The 22,353-nt window shown below is 35.0% G+C and overlaps 1 long non-coding RNA gene across 2 annotated transcripts; it reads left to right on the forward strand.

The window, feature by feature from the left end:
• Positions 1-552: 552 nt before the first annotated feature.
• LOC145051381 (uncharacterized) lies at positions 553-4,953 on the forward strand. 2 transcript variants are annotated; one of them, XR_013683583.1, is made up of 8 exons: positions 553-1,184; positions 2,214-2,293; positions 2,559-2,657; positions 2,963-3,019; positions 3,312-3,438; positions 3,804-3,862; positions 4,327-4,419; positions 4,787-4,953. It is a non-coding gene; the product is annotated as an uncharacterized LOC145051381 (long non-coding RNA). The 2 variants fall into 2 exon arrangements; XR_013683584.1 differs by having other exon boundaries at positions 4,800-4,953.
• Positions 4,954-22,353: the final 17,400 nt, after the last annotated feature.

Below are 22,353 nucleotides of genomic sequence, written 5' to 3' on the forward strand. Positions count from 1 at the left end.
TTTTAGTTTTTTAATTAGTTAAATAAATAAATAAGTATTTAGATTTTTAAAAAAATGAAAGAAATGAAAAATAAGTAACCTAAGGGTATTACAATATTTCACTATTTAAAGGGACAAAAAACGCAATGAAACTAACTCAAAAGGACCACCAATCCAAAAAAATCGTGGTTTGGATTAAAACCCCAAAAATTTGCATACTACAGGGACCATTTTTGCAATTTTGTCTTCTTTTTATAATTTCACATGTTAAAACACAACCACTAATACAAATAAATTTTATATGGTTACAATGTTCAAAATAATTATATATATATATATATATATATATATATATATATATATATATATATATATATATATATATTAAGATTGTGAAAACTTTTAACAGTAAACATGGATTTTTTTTTTGGCAGATTTCGTCCTTCATTTATGTTGGGCAGTTTATATGTCATTTTCTCCATTCTCTCCATAAAAAACCCACCACCTCAGGTAACTTTCGTGTCACAAAGCCCTAGAGATGAAATTAGAGAGAGAGAGAGAGAGAGAGTCGAGGAAGAAGGTGAAGGCAGAAGATGTGTCGCTGTTGTCGGTCCAGAACGAAATCATGACAGGCGATGAAGACGACGATCGATCGGCTTCCAATATTGACTCTGACTCGGGATCGGAGTCGGGTTCGGGGGAATTCAGTGTCTTCTTCAGACAATGTAAGTCTTTCGCTTCCCACTTCCTCGATTGAGCGTCGTGTAGCTCGCAGTCTCCTCGGAGAATGAGCTTCGGGTAAGTCTCCTTCTTCTCCCTGCGTCGCCGTCGCCGTCGACAGTGCTTCTGCTGCTTCCATCCGCCGCCGATGACTTTTGTCTATGTTCCTTCTTCGTTAACTACAATCGCTGTTGGCGTAAAGGCTTTTGGGTATCAGCTATTTCTGGTACAGATCAAATCGAACCTTTAATTTAATTGTTCTTCTGATTCTGATTCTGATTAGGGTTCAATCTGTTTCTACTTCCATTTGATTTCATTTCGTTTTCTATGGCGATTATTACCACCATGCCACCGGAACCAGCGATTGACACCAGATATCAAAAACCACTGCTTTCTGTCGGAGTTCATACCTAACTTCATCGGTGGCGGTGGAGTCTCTATCCGAAAGGATTGAAGAAACAATTTCATCTTCTCAGCATCATTAGGTATTATCGATTTCACCTTCTTCTCTGTCATCTTCTCATTTTCTCAGCAAATAAATTTTTTTTTTCAAATTGTTGTTGCGATTTCATGTATTTTTTGGATGGATTCTTTTTGAGTTTTGACATTAACGAATTGTGGATGTTAAATATTTTAGTATCAGTGATACAAACCTTACATTGCATACAAGGTGTCCATATATATGTGTCATGTTTCTTTCTACTACAGGTGCTAATGAAGAGGAATGTGACCCTGTGTGGAATGGAGAGTTTACTGTCTTCCTTTATGATCCTAAGCATCCAATATAGCTGCTAGTAAGATCTTATTGAGCATGGAGTAGTTGTTTATATTGCAAATGAGGAAAAAATAATTAAATTAGTCAAGAAAGTCTAGATATTAGAAAAATTTATAGCCTAACAAGATCAGGGTAACATCATAAAGACTATATATTTTAGAAAAATAATTTGAGAATTGTAGTCTTGGTTTGTTTTGTTACTTTAAAGTTTAAACTGTTCTTATAGGAATGCTAGTGGTTATTGATTATAGATCAAATTAGACAAATAATCAGAAACAATATTTAAGGTAGATGATGGTGGTGGTGGGTGGTGGTTGGTCGTGGTGGTATGAATGATATCCCCATGTAACAGTTATTCAAGCTTGAAGATCATAGGAAGCGAATAGTTGTACGTTTTGATTATTTTCTTGAATGTTAATTATCTATTATGTCCCATCGGTTTTTAATTTTTTCACATAAAAAAAGGAAGCATTCACATCGGGAACCCCTGCATTTATCTAAAGTTGTTAAATTCAATCACAATTATTCCATATGCCTGTGTTTCTTCATTGTATGGTGTTCAAATGATTCTTTTTAATTTCATATTTTGGTATTTCTAAATAAGAGTACCGGCTCGCGGCTGTTCATCATATGAATCCATATATATTAAAGATGTGAAGAATTTTAAAGATTTTCATTGTACTATTTTTTTCTATTTAAAGATTTTCTTATGAATTAGAATTTTTTTTCGTTTTGCAAGCCATGTGTTCGATGAAATGTTTGATTCGAGAGCCAGAGGAAGCAATGCTTAAACATGAAGTCGCAAGAAGGGTAGTTGAGGTATGACTTCAATTCCCCCTTATTTGATCATCAAAAGCAATATCTAAGGTTAATGTAACACTTTTCCTCAATGTTAATACTTTTTTTGGTAGCATATCTAAGGGTAGTGCCTTTCTCTATTAATTCGCTTTTATATGTATTTGGTAAAAACAAAACACCAATATATAACTTATCAGATTAAGTCTCTTATGTTTATTTATACTCATATTTCACAACTATAGTGTCATAAAGATGTATATGATCCATCGATTTTTGTTGTTAAAAGGAAAATGAACGACTTCTAATCAAAGATGGAGAAAGCAGTTTAGTTTGATGATGGAGATGGTATATGTGGAGCAGTTGTAACTATCATCTGGATTTACAGGTATATAACACACAATATGATTTCTTCTATTTTATAACCCCAAAAAAATAAATTATCTGGTTTCTTATAAAATTTGAGCTCTCAAAGCCTCCACAACAGATGGAGAGGCATACAATTGATTTAATTACAAATGTATGTTCTTATTATAAATTTCAGGGTCAATTTCATACTATAAAAGCCAAGTAGTAGAAATCCGCTTATATTCGCATTAATTCTTTAATTTTGATCAAATTTATCAACATTTGTATCCCTTTCACCCAAGAGGAATTTGATTAATTTAATCAAAAGTTTTTTTTTTCTGACAGGAAATTGTTCATATTATGGTTGAATTTAGAGATCAATGTGTTCTGGAAGTTGTAAATGTAATCTCCTATTTCTATCCATAATAAACTGGTCTTAATGAGAGAAAATGACCATTTTACCCTTTACCTCTGCCCTTTTTTTTCTCCCAACACTTTTCACACTAAAAAAATCATAAGTATCTTTATAATTGATGAAATACAAGAATTTTTTTATTTCGGAATGCAAGGGTAAAATGGTCAATGAATAGTGATTTTTGTGTTCGCACCAACATAATAGCATCAGAACACATGGTTTCATTAATTACATAAGCGCTTTGTACGTCATCTAACACATTATCTTCACATTTTGTAGGCTGACCATTATCAATTTCAGAGAGGTGTATGTACAATGAAACCAATTTTTCTTACAAGCTGATTTGGAAGACGGCGTGACATAGGAAAATGCAAAACTACAATCTGTTTCAGGATATATATGAAGGGTATTTTCGGAAAAACTATGCATTTACTTTTGAAAAACATAGATTTTTGACTGAAGATAACGTTTTGGACACATTTTTAATAATATTTGTGTGCTGGAAGGAGGTGTTTATGATCCTAAATTGTAAGTTGTTCCTTTTGAGTTCATGGGCTCTTTTTGTTTTTGTTTGTTGATAAACAAGGATTTTCTTATTTGGGTAATTGTTGTTTATTCCCAAAACCCACCACATCAGTTGCTCATCTATTTAAAATTCTTTTATGCCATATAAATGGAAGCATGTTGATATATTACTGCAATTCGAACACAGTTATATAATTTTTGAGTTTATGGATTTTTTTTTACTTTGAGATTTTTCTATTGGAACAGGTTTTCAGGTAGATGTCAGTTCCAAAGGCTGGTGTATTTCCTTACATTAGTCTAATCAGGTAAATATTTCCTTGGTCGGACCTTAGTTCTTATTCTTGGTTAGAATGATTTAGTTTTGAACCCCCTTTCACATGGAGATCTTATGTTAGAAATTTTACTATACATTCATGTGGAATAGATCTTCATGTGTACGTATCACGTAATCACTTTATGTAGTTGGATTTGTGCGACCAAAAATACCAATTTTTTAATCCAATGTTCATATGAACCATTGAAAAGAAAATATTGCAGTTAGTTCCTGGGGATATATTGTTTCAATTTGCAAAAAAGTTTCATCCATTGTCTATATTCATGAAATTTGATTATGTTTATATTTTCTTCATATTCAGGTAACTCTGGGCAGTTTGCAGCATATATCTTTTTTATTTTATATTTTGGATTATTTTCTAAATTTCCCTTTAATATACTATCTTTAGGTTAAACGCTTGATAGTTAATTATTTGATTCTTGCGTCATCTGTTAGATGTGGCCACCACAAGAGAATGAAGAGTACCCGGCAACCGATTCAGGAATGATAAACAAAAGGGGAAAAAGAAAGGTTCTACAAAACCAAACGGTCAGTAAAAAAATGATTTATCCAGGTTTTATTATTTTATTTTAATATTTGGTTGTAGGTTAGATACAAAGCAGCAAATTATTAGTAGATTGTTGACTGTCACCATCACAAAATTGTGAGCACGCAATCAGAAGTTTTTTCCAAAAAAAAAAGTTACATCAAATTAATCAGGTTAATTTTATTAATATAAAAAGTGTGCAGGGGCAATATGGTCCTAAAAATGTAAAATGGTTTTTTTTAACATTAAAACATTATTAAGGGGAATATAGTCCTAAAACTATAAAAATTGATTTTTCTTTATATAAAAATACTAAAAATTTGCCATTTTTCTGACTTTTGTTGATATTGATAGATTCAAATTTGTTAGTTGGGTTTTGCAGATCATAATTTCATACGAATGTCACTCCCTTATTTCATTAAGATGGAAACTAGAAGGAATTTAAATTTTGAAGTTGAAATCAACATAGACCAGATTGATGTATGGTGATTTTTTGTTGTACTATTATGCAATTATTTGAAATTGTTGTCATTTATGTTTTTTTTAGGGATTAATCATTTCTAATGTTATTTTAAAGCACGCCGTCTCAACATTTTGTAAGCATGAAATATTTTTTGAAATAACTAAAAGTTTTCCTAACTATAGCGTTGTACTTCAAAAGTATAATGCTATAACAGAAAACCGACACCTTCCGTTAATAATTAAAGGGATAATGACTTGAAAGGGTAACGAACTTTCGACTTTGTTCACATTTAGTCACTAAACTTTTTTTCGTTATCTATTTGCCATTGAACTGTTGAAACTGTTCACATTTTACCCTTATGAGCGGCTGTTACCGGTCATAAGGGTAAAATGTGAACAGTTTCAATAGTTTAGTGGCAAATAGATAACAAAAAAAAAATTAGTGACTAAATGTGAACAAAATCGAAAGTTCGTTTTCCTCTAAAAAGTTCAATGGCTAAATGTGAACAAACTTCCTATTGTATTATGTTTTAGCAAATTATTTATTTTTGTTTAATTGTAACAACATTTGTTGATGAAGAAATGTATGAAATAAAAAAACAAAATGTAACATCCGGATTTTCAAGTATCATAATTTAAGTATTTTTCTTTTGAGTTAAGAAGAGAGACTCGACAAGTTGACGCCTCAACTCGTCGAGTAAGGTCGCGACTGATGACTCAGATTAATGAATGGACTCGACGAGTCGGTGCGGCGACTCGACGAGTCGGTGAGGCGACTCGACGAGTCCGTGCTGTTGGCAGAAACCCTAAATCTTTGGGCCCGAGCCATATTTAAAGGCACTTATGGCCTTCAATTGCGACTACCTTTCCCATAAGTGAGAACCCTAGCGAGCTTGAGTGTGTAGAGTGAGAGGAAGAGCTATCTTGAGCTTTTTGGTGTGATTTTGCAAGAAAAGAGAAGAGTTCCAGCAAGAGGGACCAAGGAAGGTTATTGTAACTACGTATTTATTCGATTATACTCTAACCCCTTACTATGGATTACGAGTTCAGACGATGTTGTAACTACGTATCCATGGGATGTCACAAATTCCGCATGCCAAACCAATGGTCATAATTCACATCATTGAGAATGGTTCATTTTTTTGTAAAAGCAAAATCAGATTGGAAATTTTGATTTTTTATTTTGTAAAATGTCAAACCATGGTTTTTTATTTCGGTTTCGGTTTTTTGTGTTTTTTTTTTAAATATATTTTCAGGGTTTTGTTTTTTTTTTTTTTTTTTTATTTCATAGATTTCTTCATCAACAAATGTTGCTACAATTTAACAAAAATAAATAATTTTCTAAAACATAATACAAGAGGAAGTTTGTTCACATTTAGTCATTGAACTTTTTAGAGGGAAACGAACTTTCGATTTTGTTCATATTTAGTCACTAAACTTTTTTTCGTTATCTATTTGCCACTAAACTATTGAAACTGTTCACATTTTACCCTTATGACCGGTAACAGCCGGTCATAAGGGTAAAATGTGAACATTTTTAATAGTTCAATGGCAAATAGATAACGAAAAAAAGTTTAGTGACTAAATGTGAAAAAAAGTCGAAAGTTCGTTACCCTTTCAAGTCATTATCCCATAATTAAAATATGATTACTATTTTCATATATGATATAACTTTATAAATAAGTATTTATATCCAATTATATATATAATAATTGTACAATTTATTCGTATTTAAACAAATTGGTAGGTTGACGATTGAATTTATTTATTTAAATTGGTTATAAACAAATTGACCGATTTAATTATATGAATTAAAATCTCAATCCAACCAAATAGTCTTATACTGGGTTGACGGATTAAATCTCTCTTTTTTTTAGCTTTAACTATAATACCTTTCGATAAGTGCTAAGAGCTTGGTTTATGTAATGCAAGTCAAAGTCTTATCTACAGTGAACGTTGTTTGTCTACAAATATTATGTTATTTATATTTTAAATAGGCTATTACAACATTTTTGCAAAAAGAATATAATATTACATTTGATAAATTTGAGGGGTGGGTGAGCTTTCAATTTTGAGTGACTTTTTTTTTTTATTTTTTATGATTGAATCTTTGTTGGCAAGCATGTCCTTTTGGCCTTCATGGTTTCCAACTCACAACTACATACGGATGGAATTACATAACCATCTTATCCTTTCCACTTTATCCCTAAATTCTTTTTCCATATTTAGAAATGTTGGTGGATCAGCAATTATTAATCTTCTACAAATGATTTAGAGTAGCTTTCAAATATCACATATTTTAAATGCCTTTTATAAAAATCATTCAAAATATACGTATTAAAACACTACTGTTAATAATATATGTATTAAAACATTATTGTTAATCCAAATTTATGAAACAATTGGAAGAAAGACAAACATCACCTATCACCTTCAGCATTCAAGATTTCAAGATATTTTTATAAACATGTTTTAAAATGAACATTAAAAAGATTACAAATAAAACAACTATTTATGACTCATTAAAGATACCATGATATGCATTTTAACTAGATGATTTGGCGACATTAATGATGTTTAAACTACAATCATTTATTCAAGAGAAAATTACTAATTCAGCCAAAATTGCTAATAACTTTTCATTTAATAACAAAAAAATTGCCAATAGTCAACCAAAACGGTAACCGAGTCAAATACTCTTGCGGTTTCGACTCTTGACTACGATTTGGCATTATAGTAATGTAGTATAAAAAAGTTATTTTTTTGGACAAAACCGTAGGTGAAGTTACTCACCTACGATACGTTCTCAACTAAGCTACAGTTTAGTTTTGGATTTTGCAAAACCACATCTACAATTTCTCCCTTCGATATATTGTTTCGTTCTAGACATTCAAATGCTATTTTATTCAAAATATCGAATTAAACAAAACATCATACCAAATAATAAAACTAAATAACTATATATGTTAGAAACTAAACAAAAAAAAAAGAACTGAAAACCATAGATAGGGTCTGCCATCTATGGTGTACAAACTCCTAATGCTTATTTTATTCGCAGTTTGTACGCCACATGTGGCATACCCCCATCTACCGTTTTTTTTTTCTTTTGTTTTTTTGCAAAAAATCTATACCGGGTACTATTAGATAAGGTCGATGATAGAAAACAAATATGTAAGTCGCTAATTTGCAAGTGTATCAGTCAGATCCGTTTGATGGTGCGGAATCTCAATCAAACGGATGATGTCAGATCAAATATAAGAGAAAGAGAAGAAGAATAATATGAATCTTGAATGTATTGATAATATGAATTAAATTCCTTACACAAGATTCACACACACAAACGCTCCTTTCTTCCTCTCTCTCTCTCTTGGCCGTACAATCTCTAGGGTTTATCAATCTTTACTCCTCACCCTAACACCTATATTTATACTTGGAGAACATGGGCCGGATAACATGGGCCGTAAATGGGTTTACGGCCGTAAACACCTTACGACCGTAAACACCAAGTTGTTTACGGTCCAAGACACAAAAATACATTTTTCTAGAAAAGTAAAGTATAAACCATATTTTTGACCCAACAATCTCCCCATTGGTTTATAACTTTCTTTTCTTAAATGACCCAACAAGCTCCCCCTAAAAAGTAGGTGGGTCTTCTTGTCAATCTTCAGCGGGAGCTTGGCTTCAGCTTTAACCTTCGGTTTCTTCACAGCATCAGGATGAACATATGAATCTTCAATGAATGACTTCATCTTGAGCACTTGAGATTTTCTTCAAGATTTGACATTGAACGCACATTGGGTGAGGAGGCTTCTTGTACTAATTCTTGAAAGATAACGCTTTCAGCTTGAGAATCTTCCGAGAGAACATCAGAGAGAACAAATCTTATGGATCACTTTAGCAGGTACAACAATAGCAGTAGACTGATTGAGGAGGCTTCAATGCAATCCATCATATATTCTTCAATTTCTGCTTCACCTTGCTTCTGGGGTTGAAGGATTGAATGTTGAAAGAATGATCTTCATTTCTTGCTCCTTCGAATGAGAATTCTTCGATGCTCACGGACGAAGCTTCTAGCTCAGAAATCTTCAACACAAACTCCATGAGTCTTATCTATACCTGAAATAACTTTTAAAGACAAAACAAAACTAAAAGAAAACTTAGCACACAAATTAAAACAAAAACAAAAATATTTTTGAATTTTTTATATTTTCTGAAAAAGAAATAAAACAGAGACAAAAAAAAATATTTTTGGATTTTTGATTTTTCTGAACAAGAAATAAAACATAAATAACACTATTTTGAATTTGAATTTTTTTTTTGATTTTGAATTTTTTTTGATTTTATTTTTTTAAATTTTAATTCTCCCCTAATATTTAAATTAGAAGAACACTATGAACAAACTTAACAAAAACAAAAATAATAGCTAGCTTTAAGAGTGATTTGGGATCAAAGTTTTTAGACAACCTTTATCCGCTTGTCGGTACCCTTATCTTCACATCTTTGTCTGATCGATCGTCAGTATTGTGGTCCACTTAAACACGAAAAATTTGTGACAATTTTGGACAATTTACCAATGACATGATACATGCATATATCTAATTGTAACTTTATTATCATGATTGGCCCTAATTCTTAAATAAAATTTTCTTATGACCATTTAACTGACTACAACCAGGGATATTGTTGTCCACCTAAATCAAGCAGCGAGAGCTACAGACAATCTTTATGTGTTCAATTTTAAGTGTACTAGAACATGTTTCCCGCTTCCTGATATGCCCCAACTGTAACAACTGAAAAATTCCAACCAATTTAAATTTTTCAAAAACAACCCGATCTCTTTAAATTATTACAAAAAGGTTTTCAATACAATTTATTTAGTGTATTCCCAGAATCACATCACAACATAAACATGAGGAGCGGTATGATCACGCTTTCGCCTTGCCACGGTCTCCTGAGGAACCTGAAAAACATTAAACCACAACTGTAAGCCCGAGAGCTTAGTGAGATATCCCCAAAATACCAACCACATATACCATACACGCATAACATGCCATATCATATCCGATCACAGAACAACCATGCACTTCGGGTCTACTGTGTGACTGGTCCGCCGCACCGGCCAACAGTCCACCTGGTCCACCCTCCGAGCCTACAGTATGACTGGTCCGCCCGCACCAGGCCTTCAGTTGGCCTGGTCCACTCTCCGAGTCTAGCCATATACATTGAGTCTGCAGTGTGATTGGTCCGTCCTCATCGGGCCTTCAATCCACCTGGTCCACTCTCTGAGTCTACAGTATGACTGGTCCGCCCGCACCGGGCCTTCAATCGGCCTGGTCCACTCTCCGAGCCTCGGCACGTCTGGTCCGCCTTCTTGGGGCCTACAGCCTATCCGGACCGCTCGCTGGGCCTTCGGGACAACCGGTCCGCCCTGGGTATCTTGGCCTACAGCACAAAGCAGGACCTGCCTCAACCCAATTCCAGTCCAAACAACCATGTGCACATAAACATACAATCATATAACAATTCATAATCAACAAACCGATCAAACAGATCACATAGCATATCATCATCCTAACCAGGATTCCGACCTAACCGGTCTCTAGCATAGCATCACCCTGTATCTCAGGATACCGACCTCAACTAGGTCTATAACATATACCACCCTAGCTACCACGATGCAACATATCAAAGCAATATCATAACAAAAAATACCCAGATCACAATCCGATAAAGGGCTGGCCTTGGTGCTTTAGACCCTGTTGATATAGTGAGGATAACTCACCTCGAAACTGCCGACTGAACAGATAACCCAAGCTGCTCCGATCACTGATACGATCTCCACCACTGGCCAACCACCAAAACACTGAGCTCAAAACAATATCCAACAATTACCAAAATGCCCCTGGAAGCCAACTGGTCAACCCTTGGCTGACTCTACTCACCGAGTTAACTCGATGACTCGCCGAGTCCCCATGCTCAGAACTTTCCCCAATCCGCGACTCAACTCGCCGAGTCACCCCGAGACTCGCCGAGTCCAACAACTCTGAGTCCTTTCACACTCGACTCACCAAGTCCTCCCTTGACTCACTAATTCATAGCTCAACCAGAAGAAAGGATAGGACCTCACGACCAGACACGCCGAGTCCAAGAACAGACTCGCCGAGTCCAAGGCTATCTTCAACCTACTCGCCAAGTTGTTCTTCCAACTCGCCGAGTTTTAGACCATCTTCAAGCAACTCACCGAGTACACCCTTGTGACTCGCCGAGTGCCTCTAGATCTCATTCCAAACAAAACCTTCCAGGCCATGCAATTGATCCAAAACGTAGATCTAGCCTCCTACAACCCATCCATCACGTAAAGTGGCGAACTTTATGTGAATCCAAAGAGATCTAGGCATTTTACACTTTAGGGTTTGGGTTTGGGACAAGATAGCTTCACCAATCACTTATCAACAGGGACTTTATGCTTTTTTGGACCATCACTACTCCAGATCTGAGGTAGCATCCTCAGATTCGTCTTCCAATCCCGAAATAGCTCATGAAATACTCCAAAATCCCAAAAACAACCACCATGGATGACAATAAGGGAAAAAGGGCTCAAGATAGAGGATTCTTACCCCAAAGATGAGCCTAAACGGATGTAGACTTCAGATCCACAATCCCTCTTGGTGCTATCCTCGAATTCCTCCAACTTCTCTTCACAAATTCCTTCTTCCAAGCATCAATCCTCTCGATAATGGAGTTTCTCACGATTAGGGTTTCCTCTGGAACACTCAGGGGAAATAGAGGCTGAAAAGAAGGCATATCATTCTTTAAATAGGGTGCAAACCCCGAAGATTAGGGTTTTCTTCACCCAGCACCAACTCGCCGAGTCCAGCCACCGACTCGCCACGTTGGCCACTTAACACGCGACCAGAATCGCGACTCTACTCGCCGAGTCCACCCATGGACTCGCTAAGTTGCCCTTATACATTTTCACTTTGAACCCTGAACTTGCACTCCTGGACTCGGGATGTTACACCAACCATCAAGAACTTCCAGAGTACTCCTTACACCGGGTGAGCAGACAACCATTCAGAGAGAGGATAGATTCAGAATTCTATTACTTATTGTTTCAGAGGGGTTGAGAAGTAGAATGTTGCATATGCTGTGTACCAGGTCGGATTGGAAGTCACGCAAAGGAGACAACATATGGCTAACAGATAAGAAGAATTTCATATATATAGCCTGCAGAGAAATAGAGTTGCATATGTTGTGTACCAGGTCGGATTGGAAGTCATGCAAAGGAGACAACATATGGCTAACAGACGGAAAGAAAGAAAATGATATTCTACATACCTAATTTATCGGAAATTACCAGTCGCCCCATCCAACCGGAATTAAGGACAGAATCCGCACATCGAGGAAAAGTGAATCCACAATTCTAGATATGGGCTATTTAATGTGATCGGTAGATTCTCATGTATATCTCCCTGCTCAACCTATCTGAGCGTCGTGACATCAGGTTAAACGGATCTAACTAGGTCAAAGTATGTCAAGTCCTTAAATTCATTAGGTTCAACTTTCCCTACTAATGTCCATTTAAGAATTTTTTGTGTCTACCAGCGCATCGAACACAGAGCGTATACGATTCAACTTAGGTACGTTACGCCGATTTAGATTGCCCGTTATCACTTGCTAATTTCATTTCCCAAAACATCTCCTGCAAGCACATTCCATTAACACCATATTTTTTATTTTCTGATTTTCTAATGTTTTTTTTTTGGATTTTTTTAAAATTAATTTTATTATTATTATTATTATTATTATTATTATTATTATTATTATTATTATTTTATTTTTTAATTTTAGTTTTGTTTTTATTTCTCCCCCTAAATTTGTGCATAAGAGAGAAACGAAAGTAAATGCACAAACTTAAACTATCCTAAAACAAAAATTAGTCTTTAAAGTGAATCAGCTTAAGAAAAACTCAGGAGTATAGAGAAGAAAACGCAAACCGTAATTCACCGATTGAATCTGCATTCAGAAGGTCTGAGAACAACAAGCATAACCTCAGAACAGATCCGAAAATTCTTCATATCATTAAGCACTAACCCCATTTGTGATCTCTTCCTTTCTTCCTTTCCCGCAAAAGGACACATACTCTCAACAAAGGTCTGAATGTTGTATAGTTGAGAGATGTCCCCAATCATATGTCAGGAGCAGCCACTACCAACAAACCGAAGTCTGATGATATGCCTCCATAGCTGCTCTAGCACAGAGCGAGATTAGTTGGTCTTTGGAACCCAGTCCATTTTGAAACTGGGTCGACCTTTGTCATCAACACACAATACTTTCTCCCATGACATATCCTTCTTTTCACAAACAGAAGACAATGAAATATTAGAGTCATTAGAAGATTTGGGAGTTTTCACCTTTGGTACCCATCTATATTCGGGTTTAACCCATTTATTTTTCGATCCGATGGGTGCCTCGGCACTTGATTTGGAACTTGAAGCCGGCTGCCGAGGTGACTTTGACCTAACCGGTCTTTGTTTCACTGGAGCATCTCTTGGATTGGGCTTCTTGGCAGACATTTCCTTCTTTCCCCTGGGATTCGGATTCTTTGCCTTGTGGGTTTGATTCTTGGCCTTGTACGTGTTCCAGTCACCATTGTCTGAACGTGACCGGGAAGGGTTTCTTTTGAAGTATCTCCCACTTGGCGCGTTTTTCCATCCTTGTGCATAGTAGGGAACGTATGCACGATTAGGACAATTTCTGGCAATGTGTCCAGGTGTTCCACAATGAAAACAAGTCTTTTTCTTCACTGTGGAGTTATTTATTCCTGCCCCTGGTGGCGTATCCTTGCCTTGTCTCTTATTGTTCCCAGATGCTTGCTTGCAATAGCCACTTTGTTGCGCTGGAATTGGAGGCCTGTATTTCTCAACGACAGGTTGATCAGAAGCAACTGAGTTTGAAGCAAAAGACTCAGAGTTCAAAGAGATGTTGGTTTGTTCAGTAGTGCTCTCCTTGTTCTCATCTTCTGCTACTTTACCTGCACATGAAGTAGACACATTAGTATTTTCAACCTGAATACATCCTCACACAAATCCAGCTGGTTTTTCATATTTAAGATGTGCCTCCCTGGCAATTTCTTCCTGTGTCATAGGGATGGATGTGTAGTTATGATTGAAAGGTGGAGGAACACTATCATACCCTAAACCCTTGTTTTGATTATCTTTGAATTTTAATTGGGTTTCAAACAAGGACTCAACTAGCTGACTTGACACAGTATAATTTTTAAAACTAACATCTGTTTTTCCACAGTTAATTTTCAAATTGTCAAGTTCTTCAGTTACAGCAGCAAGTTGTCTCTTAATATAGTCATAATTTTCACACTTGTTGCTATACTCTTCATGAAGCTTCCTAAAGTCCTTGGTTTTTTCTTCTAATTCAGCCTTTAGGGGTTTCTGTCGTTTCCTGAGTTGACATCCTTCATATCTCAGGTCCTCAACTTCTCTTTTTAATAAATCAATTTGTTCCCGAAGAAATTTAATCGTATCTTCACTAGATAGTGTACATGAAACTTCACATGATTGAGAATCTGAAACTTCACATGATTGAGAATCTGAAACTTCATTGACCGAGATGTTTGCAGAACTCATTGTATTTCCACACTTCAAAGCATCAAGTTCTTCAATTACATCAGCAAGACTAAGACGATTGAGATCTTTTGTCTTCTTGATGATAGCCACGTCCATATCCCACGATTTTGGAAGTGAATTCAATAGCTTTTTGTTTATCTCAGATTTAGACAAGAAGATCCCAGCTATATTCATCTCGGTAATAAGTGTATTAAATCGCTGCAACTGAGTTTCGAGGGTTTCTCCAGGGATATAAACGAAAATGTTGAAATTTTGTCTTAACATATCCTGACGACTCTTTTTCATGTTTCAACTCCCTCGTAGACCTTAAAACCAATTAAAAAGCACAACTAAAACCTAAAATCAAACTTAAAAGTCAAACCCTTTGATTATAAACCTCAAAAGTCAACCTTAAAACTCAAATTTAAAAAGTTAAACTCAAAAGTCAAACTTAAAAAGACAAACTTAAAAGTCAAACCCTTTGATTATAAACCTCAAAAGTCAAATTTAAAAAGTTAAACTCAAAAGTCAAACTGAAAAACTAAATTTGAAAATTTAAAAGTTAAACGAAAAAGTCAAAGTTTAAAATCAAAGGTCAAACTTGGAAGTCAAAGTCAAAACTTAAGGTCAAAAGTTAAAAAATATAAGTCAAAAATTAAAATATAATTTTATTAATTTTAATTTAATTAATTTATTATTATTATTTTTAAATTTATTATTATTATTATTATTTTTTATTTTGGATGAAAAAGAAATCTAAAATTAAAAAGAATTGAGTTTTGGGTTAAAAGTGTCAAAATAGGAAAAGTGGTGCGACAGGGAGTGTTTATGAAAAAAAAAACGAAAGACTTGTAACAAGTTGTTCCTTGGTTCAACTGGTAAAGCGCCTTGTTGAATTTGGAGAAGACCCATGTTCGATTCTTGGCAGGCCCAACTGCGTTTCCTATTTTTGATATGCGAAGGCGAGGATTCAGCTGCGATGCGAGGAGGAGGTCCAAGCTGCGAGGCCGTAAACCACCGAGGCCGAGGCCGCAAACCTCGGGCCGTGAACCTCCGGCGACCGTGAACAGTTTCCGGCCGCAAACTCCGAAACCCTAGCCGCCGGCCGCAAACTTCGACTAAAAACACCGATTTTTCGACTTTGAAGCTCCAAAACTCGATCAAAAACCATTTTTTATGAAAAACACGAAGAATAAACCCCCCTTATTTTTGCGAGATCTATCCAAAAACGCAAGGATATTTCGAAAATAAGATCAAATAATGCTCCAAATCTGACAAAATTGACTGATACAACTTGGCTCTGATACCAACTGTAACTCCCTAATTTGCCTGTGTATCAGTCAGATCTATTTGATGGTGCGGAATCCCAATCAAACGGATGATGTCAGATCAAATAGAAGAGAAGGAGAAGAAGAATAATATGAATCTTGAATGTATTGATAATATGAATTAAATTCGTTACACAAGATTCACACACACAAACGCTCCTTTCTTCCTCTCTCTCTCTTGGCCGTACAATCTCTAGGGTTTATCAATATTTACTCCTCACCCTAACACCTATATTTATACTTGGAGAACATGGGCCGGATAACATGGTCCGTAAATGGGTTTACGGCCGTAAACACAGCCGTAAACACCTTACGGCCGTAAACACCAAGTTGTTTACGGTCCAAGACACAAAAATACATTTTGCTAGAAAAGTAAAGTATAAACCATATTTTTGACCCAACAAAATAAAAGTGAAGTTTAAAAGGAAAAATCATATTGTTTTTTGGAGCTGTCATTAGAGAGAGATTCGTTAGCTTCTAACACCCGAAAATGACCTAAATAAACTTTTTTTTAACTTTGTATAATTTGAATTAATGTGCCACTAAACTTTAGATGGGCTGCAAAACCGTAACCCAACTATCACAAAACTGTAGATCAATACCATCTGAACTCTCAACCGTAGTTATTAGTCCAAACTAATGGTAACTCAATCTCGTATATGGTTTGGTTGATTATGGTTGGCTAATGGTTAATTTTTGGTAATTATGTAAAAAGTCATTATTAAGTTTGGCTAAATTTATAATGTTCTCGTTATTTAATAGTGTTTTTTTTTTTTTTTTTTTTTTTTTTTTTTTTTTTTAATCGACTTACATAAAATAAACCTATTTTGATTTGATGTTTTTGTCTCTTATTTTATTTTATTTTATTTTTTATCTTTCGTCTTGTATTGACTTTTATTTTTATTATTATTATTATTATTATTATTATTATTATTATTATTTTTATTATTTTGTTTTTAATCACTTGTATTTAAAATATATCGATTATATGTAGTTGTATCTTTATTTTACAAACGATAATATCTTACATAGTGTTCAATAAAAAAATTATGACTATTCTTGTGTTAATTTTTCGTTCCGACTATATATGTTATTTTTTTTTCGATCGAATTGTCGGTTGTTATTTTTTATCATTCATACAATTATTGGGTTATCTTTTTTCGTTCAGACTATCATTGTGTTATTTTTTCCTTGTCGGATTATCCTTATGATTTTTTTTATTCAGACTATCCATGCGCTATTTTTTTACTATTCGGCAATGTTTTAAAAACCGGTTTGAACCGGCCGGTCGAACCAGGAACCGGGAGAGGGAGTGGTTCAACTATCACCGATTTTACATTGATTTTTGAACCGGATTGAACCATTCGGTTTTTAGAAAAACCCGGTTGAACCGGTCAAAATAAACCGGTTGAACCGGTTAAACCTAATAAAACCACATGAAAAAAACTATTTACATAATAAACTTTGGTGATTTTTTTCAAATCTATTTAGTTTTTGCTAAATAAAAACATATGATAAATTTTATAAATTTTTTTGATGTGTTTGCATTCATCTAAAATTATATTTTGTTTCGGTATTATACTTTATTTTCTTTTTGACATATATGGATTGATATAAAACACTAAAACTTATGATTATATGTTATTTTAATGTATTTTTTATGTTGAAACTTGTAAATATCAAATTCATAATTTATATATGTAGGTATGTGTAGGAAAATAGAAAAAAACATGAAAAATATAGAAACCGGTTCACCCAGCGGTCGAACCGGGAACCGGTCACCATACCGGTTCAACTAAAAAACCGGTTTTTAAAACATTGCTATTCGGACTATCTTTGTGCTATTTTCTCGTCCCGTTTATCCATGTGTTATCTTTTTGTTCCGACTATTCATGTGTTATTTTTTTTCGTTCGACTAACCATGTATTATTTTTTTCATTCGGACCAACCACGTGTTATTACTTTTATTTTTGTTTAATTTTTTTCGAGCAATTATATGCATGCTTATATGTGAGATTTATTTAACGGCTACGAAAATCGCAACCAAATAATAACACTAGATAGTTCGGACTAAAAAATAGCACAATAATAGTTTGAACGAAAAAAATAACCCATGATTAGTTTGAATAAAAAATAATACAATGGTAGTCTGTAACATCCATAAAATTTTGAAACTTTTCTAACTTTTAAATAAATCCAAAACCCATCATTTATTACATATTGTTTTCAAAATAAGATTACATCAGAGTTTTCCCAGAAATCACAACACAAAATACGAGGAGGTGCATGATTAAGTCTTCGCATTCTCGCGATCATCTGAGGTACCTGAAACATAATAAAAAACTGTAAGCACAGAGCTTACTAAGTATTCCCCAAAATATCACCACATAAACATAACAGACAACATCATGCATAAATGAGCCTTCAACCTGTTCGGACCTCCTCACAGAGCCTTCAGCTTATCTGAACCGCTCCTCAGCCTTCGACATGACCGAACTGCCTCGTAGGGCCTACAGCTTATCCGAACCGTTCACAGGGCCTTTGACCTGACTGGACCGCCTCATAGGGCCTTCAGTCTATCTAGGCCGCCCTGGTTTTGTTGGCCTTCAACACAAAGCAGAATGGCCTCAACCCGGCCACACACACATGTCGACATATACATAACTGATAAACACATAATCAATCAACAGGCTAGCACAGATCATATAGATTAATAAGCATAGAATTATCCTATCTACCAGGATTCAAATTTAACCGATTACTACATCACTCAATTATACGATAACCAGGATAACAATCCGAAGGGCCGGCCTTGGTGCCTTCGACCCAACAAGTACAATGAGGAATACTCACCTCACAAGTAGTGCTGAACAGGTAAAATCCAAGTCCAAAACTCAACTCCGACTCAAATGCCTACAACCACCACATAACCATTTCTATCAAAACCCTGAAATACCCAAAATGCGCTCAAAGTCAAACTTGGCCAACCATGGTCAAAGTCAAAGACAATAGTCAAGGTCAACAGTCCATGTTGACCCAACTCGTCGAGTGGACATACCAACTCGTCGAGTTACTACAATACTCAGAGAAGCAGGGAAAACCCGAGCCAACACACCGAGTTATCAGGACAACTCGTTGAGTTCCTATAGTATCTAGAGAAGCGGGAAAATTCAAGCTAACTCGCCGAGTTTCCAGGACAACTCGTTGAGTTTTCCCATTATTAACATATTCAACCTCTTCTTAGCGAATCTAATGCTTAAAAATGTAGATCTGATACCCAAGGGTTGGAAACCCACGTAAAGTTTCTAACTTTACATCCATGCATGACACAAGCAGACTCCAAGACTCAAGAAAGGCTTAATAAGGGACCTAAAGCATGAAAGAGGCCTAGAACTCAATAAAGCTTGCAACTTTAAGTCTAATGAGGCAATAAGATGTCCATATCTGAAGTGATAACTTCATGAAATACTCAACCCATGAATAATCCAAAAAATGAGCGAAATATTAAAATAAACTTCCAAGAAAGAGATCTAAGAAAAAGATGAGAAAGGTGTCGACTTTAGGTTGAAACAACAGAGTAGGTTTGTGACTACCAAAAATTTCTGTCTTGTACAAACCATTCAATTCAATCAAAGTTAGACTTGTTTCTGCTATCTTTTAGCATTGTTCAGGTGTTGTTTGAGTGTTCTAAGTCTAGTACAATCAAGGTTTGGGTTTAAGGATGTGTTATCTTAAGTCATAGGGTTGCATTCGGGCCAAACACTCCTTCAAGAGGAGTGTATGACCGTACACATGGGTGTACGGAGGTACACCCCCTCATGGCCATGAACTCTCCCTATATAAATGATAGTTAGTAATTTTTCCAACACTTTTCACACTTCAAAGCCAATAAATCGGATTCTCTCTCAACTATCATCAAGTTTCTCACCTAGATCTTCAAATATGTAAGTGTTTCCTACCTTGATTAGTTGCTACATTGCTTTAATTAGTGAAAAATCCATGTTTTCATTCCATAAATTTCATCTTTGGCTAGATCATCATCTTTCACCAAGAACACCAAGAACACACACTAGTTCTTGGTGGCAGTAAACCCTCATCAAGCTTTCAAATCATGAGTAACTGCTTCCTATGCTTGTTATCTACTAGATACACTTGATATTCATCTTAGAATCGACCATCTTAGCAAGAAAATGGGGTCGTACACACCTCATGGGGCCGTAAACCCATGTTGATGATCATAGTTGGCCTTAAACTTTCCTTAAAACTAAGCATGGGACCAAAAACACTTCCTTGATGCTAGATAGGACCTTAAAACACCTCATTTGCATACTTCTTCATGAGTGTACGACCGTACACTCATGGGCCGTGAACCCCATGGCCGTATACACCTTAGGGTGGCCGTTAACCTCCCTTATTCAATCATATGTAATTTTAACACTTAGTTTCAAGTGTTTCCTAGTCCCTAGGGTGGTTGCCTATCATAACTAGCTGTGATATACACTAATTTGATACATATATGTGTCATTGTATGCTAAATAGGATCCGTGTGTGCACGAGTCTTCACTTGACACTTAGCATCCTATACCGATCTTACATCCACATCACTCACAGCAGGTGAGTTCATACCCCTTAATCTACCTTTTAAATGATTTTATAAGGGGGGGGGGGGAATACAAGTTGAACATTATAGTTATTGAATCAATCACATGTGATTAATAAGTATCAAACAAATGGATTTCTTATACAACAAGATGTTTTATCAAACAAACTATTTCAAAACATTGTATCAAACTCTTTTACATGCTAAACTCTGTATCAAAATCTTTTACATGCTAAACTCTTTATCAAACACTTTTATATGCTAAACTCTTCATTTAACTATTTTAAACTTATATATTGTCTAAATCATGTCTATACAGATATAGTTATATAAATAAGGTTGGAAGGACTTAGGACTGAAAACTCACTTTATTTCCTATTCCTTGTTTGGTTGTGGAGTTAGAGTATCATGTTGTCTGTCCGAGTGTCGTTTGAATATTAGTTATATATTATGTATATGTGTGTAGATATAAAAGCTTTTACCTGAGTTCAACACCTTTAGGTAGTAAAGGTGTACAAACATACTCATTCATTCAAAAAAACACTACTAGTAAACTATAATAGGTATGGTTTAGAGGTCTACTACTCAATATTTCTAGTTCGATGAAACATACAAGAGTCAGTTCAAACACACTATAATGAGAAACAAGGAGGAACATACTATATTCTATACAAAGAGAACATACTATACACTATACAATGAGAACATACGATATACTAGTCCAGAGGGAGCATACTATACAAATACAAGAATACTATAACACTAATGTGAGCCACTACTTCATGGCATGGCAACCTGCAGCCGTGTCACGTTTTGTAACCAGAGTCTCCTAGTGGGAGAGCGTGAATTTGTGTATAGATCTATACTGGACTGACCGTCCTAGACCTTGCTACTAGCTACAGTGGGACCTGCAGGTCTATGGGTGACGAAAGTCATACCATTTCGACGTCTTCGAGCATCGTGTTTTTACTAGTCGATCAAGTATGGTTACAAGCTCATCACATTATACCTTAATTAACAATTGGTTTTAGGTAGTTAGTACACTGTAGTTACTATATACAATACTACAGTACATCATTATTTTCCCCATTGCATTCACTTTGTGATCTTCTCACATAAATGGTAATGTTAACTATATTTTGATAATGATTTATGCTTGGGAAAAATACATACTTTTACAAAGGAACAAACATACAGAACAGTCCGGTCTTGGTAGAAGACTACATTTCAGATAGAAAATATAGGATTTTCCAGGAGATACAAACATTTACATTATACATTTACGAACATTTTCTTCAAACATTTACAAACAAATGACACTAAAAGTACTTATGAACTCACTAGCTTAAACATTGATCAAGTCTTTGAAAATAACTTGTATTCTTAGGTCACCAGTAGACAGGTATAGATGGCCAGTTTTTGAGAAGACGGAGCACATTCAAGACTCTTCTTTATTTTGATTATTCATTTTTGGTGTCTTATATTATTAACACAGAACACACTTGTATTGAATTATACTATTAATGCAATGGATAATGTTGTTGCTTGTTTACTAGTCTGCATTGTTATGATACTATACATGACGTCCTCCGCTCCAGAACGTTTTTGATATTCCGGTTTTGGGGTGTGATAGATTGGTATCAGAGCATTGTTTATTGTGAATTGAGTATATCAACCCATAAAAGATATACAAACTATAAACACAAAGGGATTAAAATACTCTGACCAAGAGTTTATAATTTTTAAGTAATAAATTATTTAACTAAAAGTATACATACATGCATTCATACTAGGATCAGTGTCATACTAGAACAGAACAAAGTATTATGATTGTTGAACATCACATGTAGGCTTGGGTACATATGATCAGATCTGGGAGTGATATAGCCTGATCAACTATATCTGTATGAGAAGTGATCAGCA

Source organism: Lactuca serriola, chromosome 5 (assembly GCF_051521515.1).
Source record: "Lactuca serriola cultivar US96UC23 chromosome 5, Lser_US96UC23_V15, whole genome shotgun sequence".
Classification (NCBI taxonomy): Eukaryota; Viridiplantae; Streptophyta; class Magnoliopsida; order Asterales; family Asteraceae; genus Lactuca; species Lactuca serriola.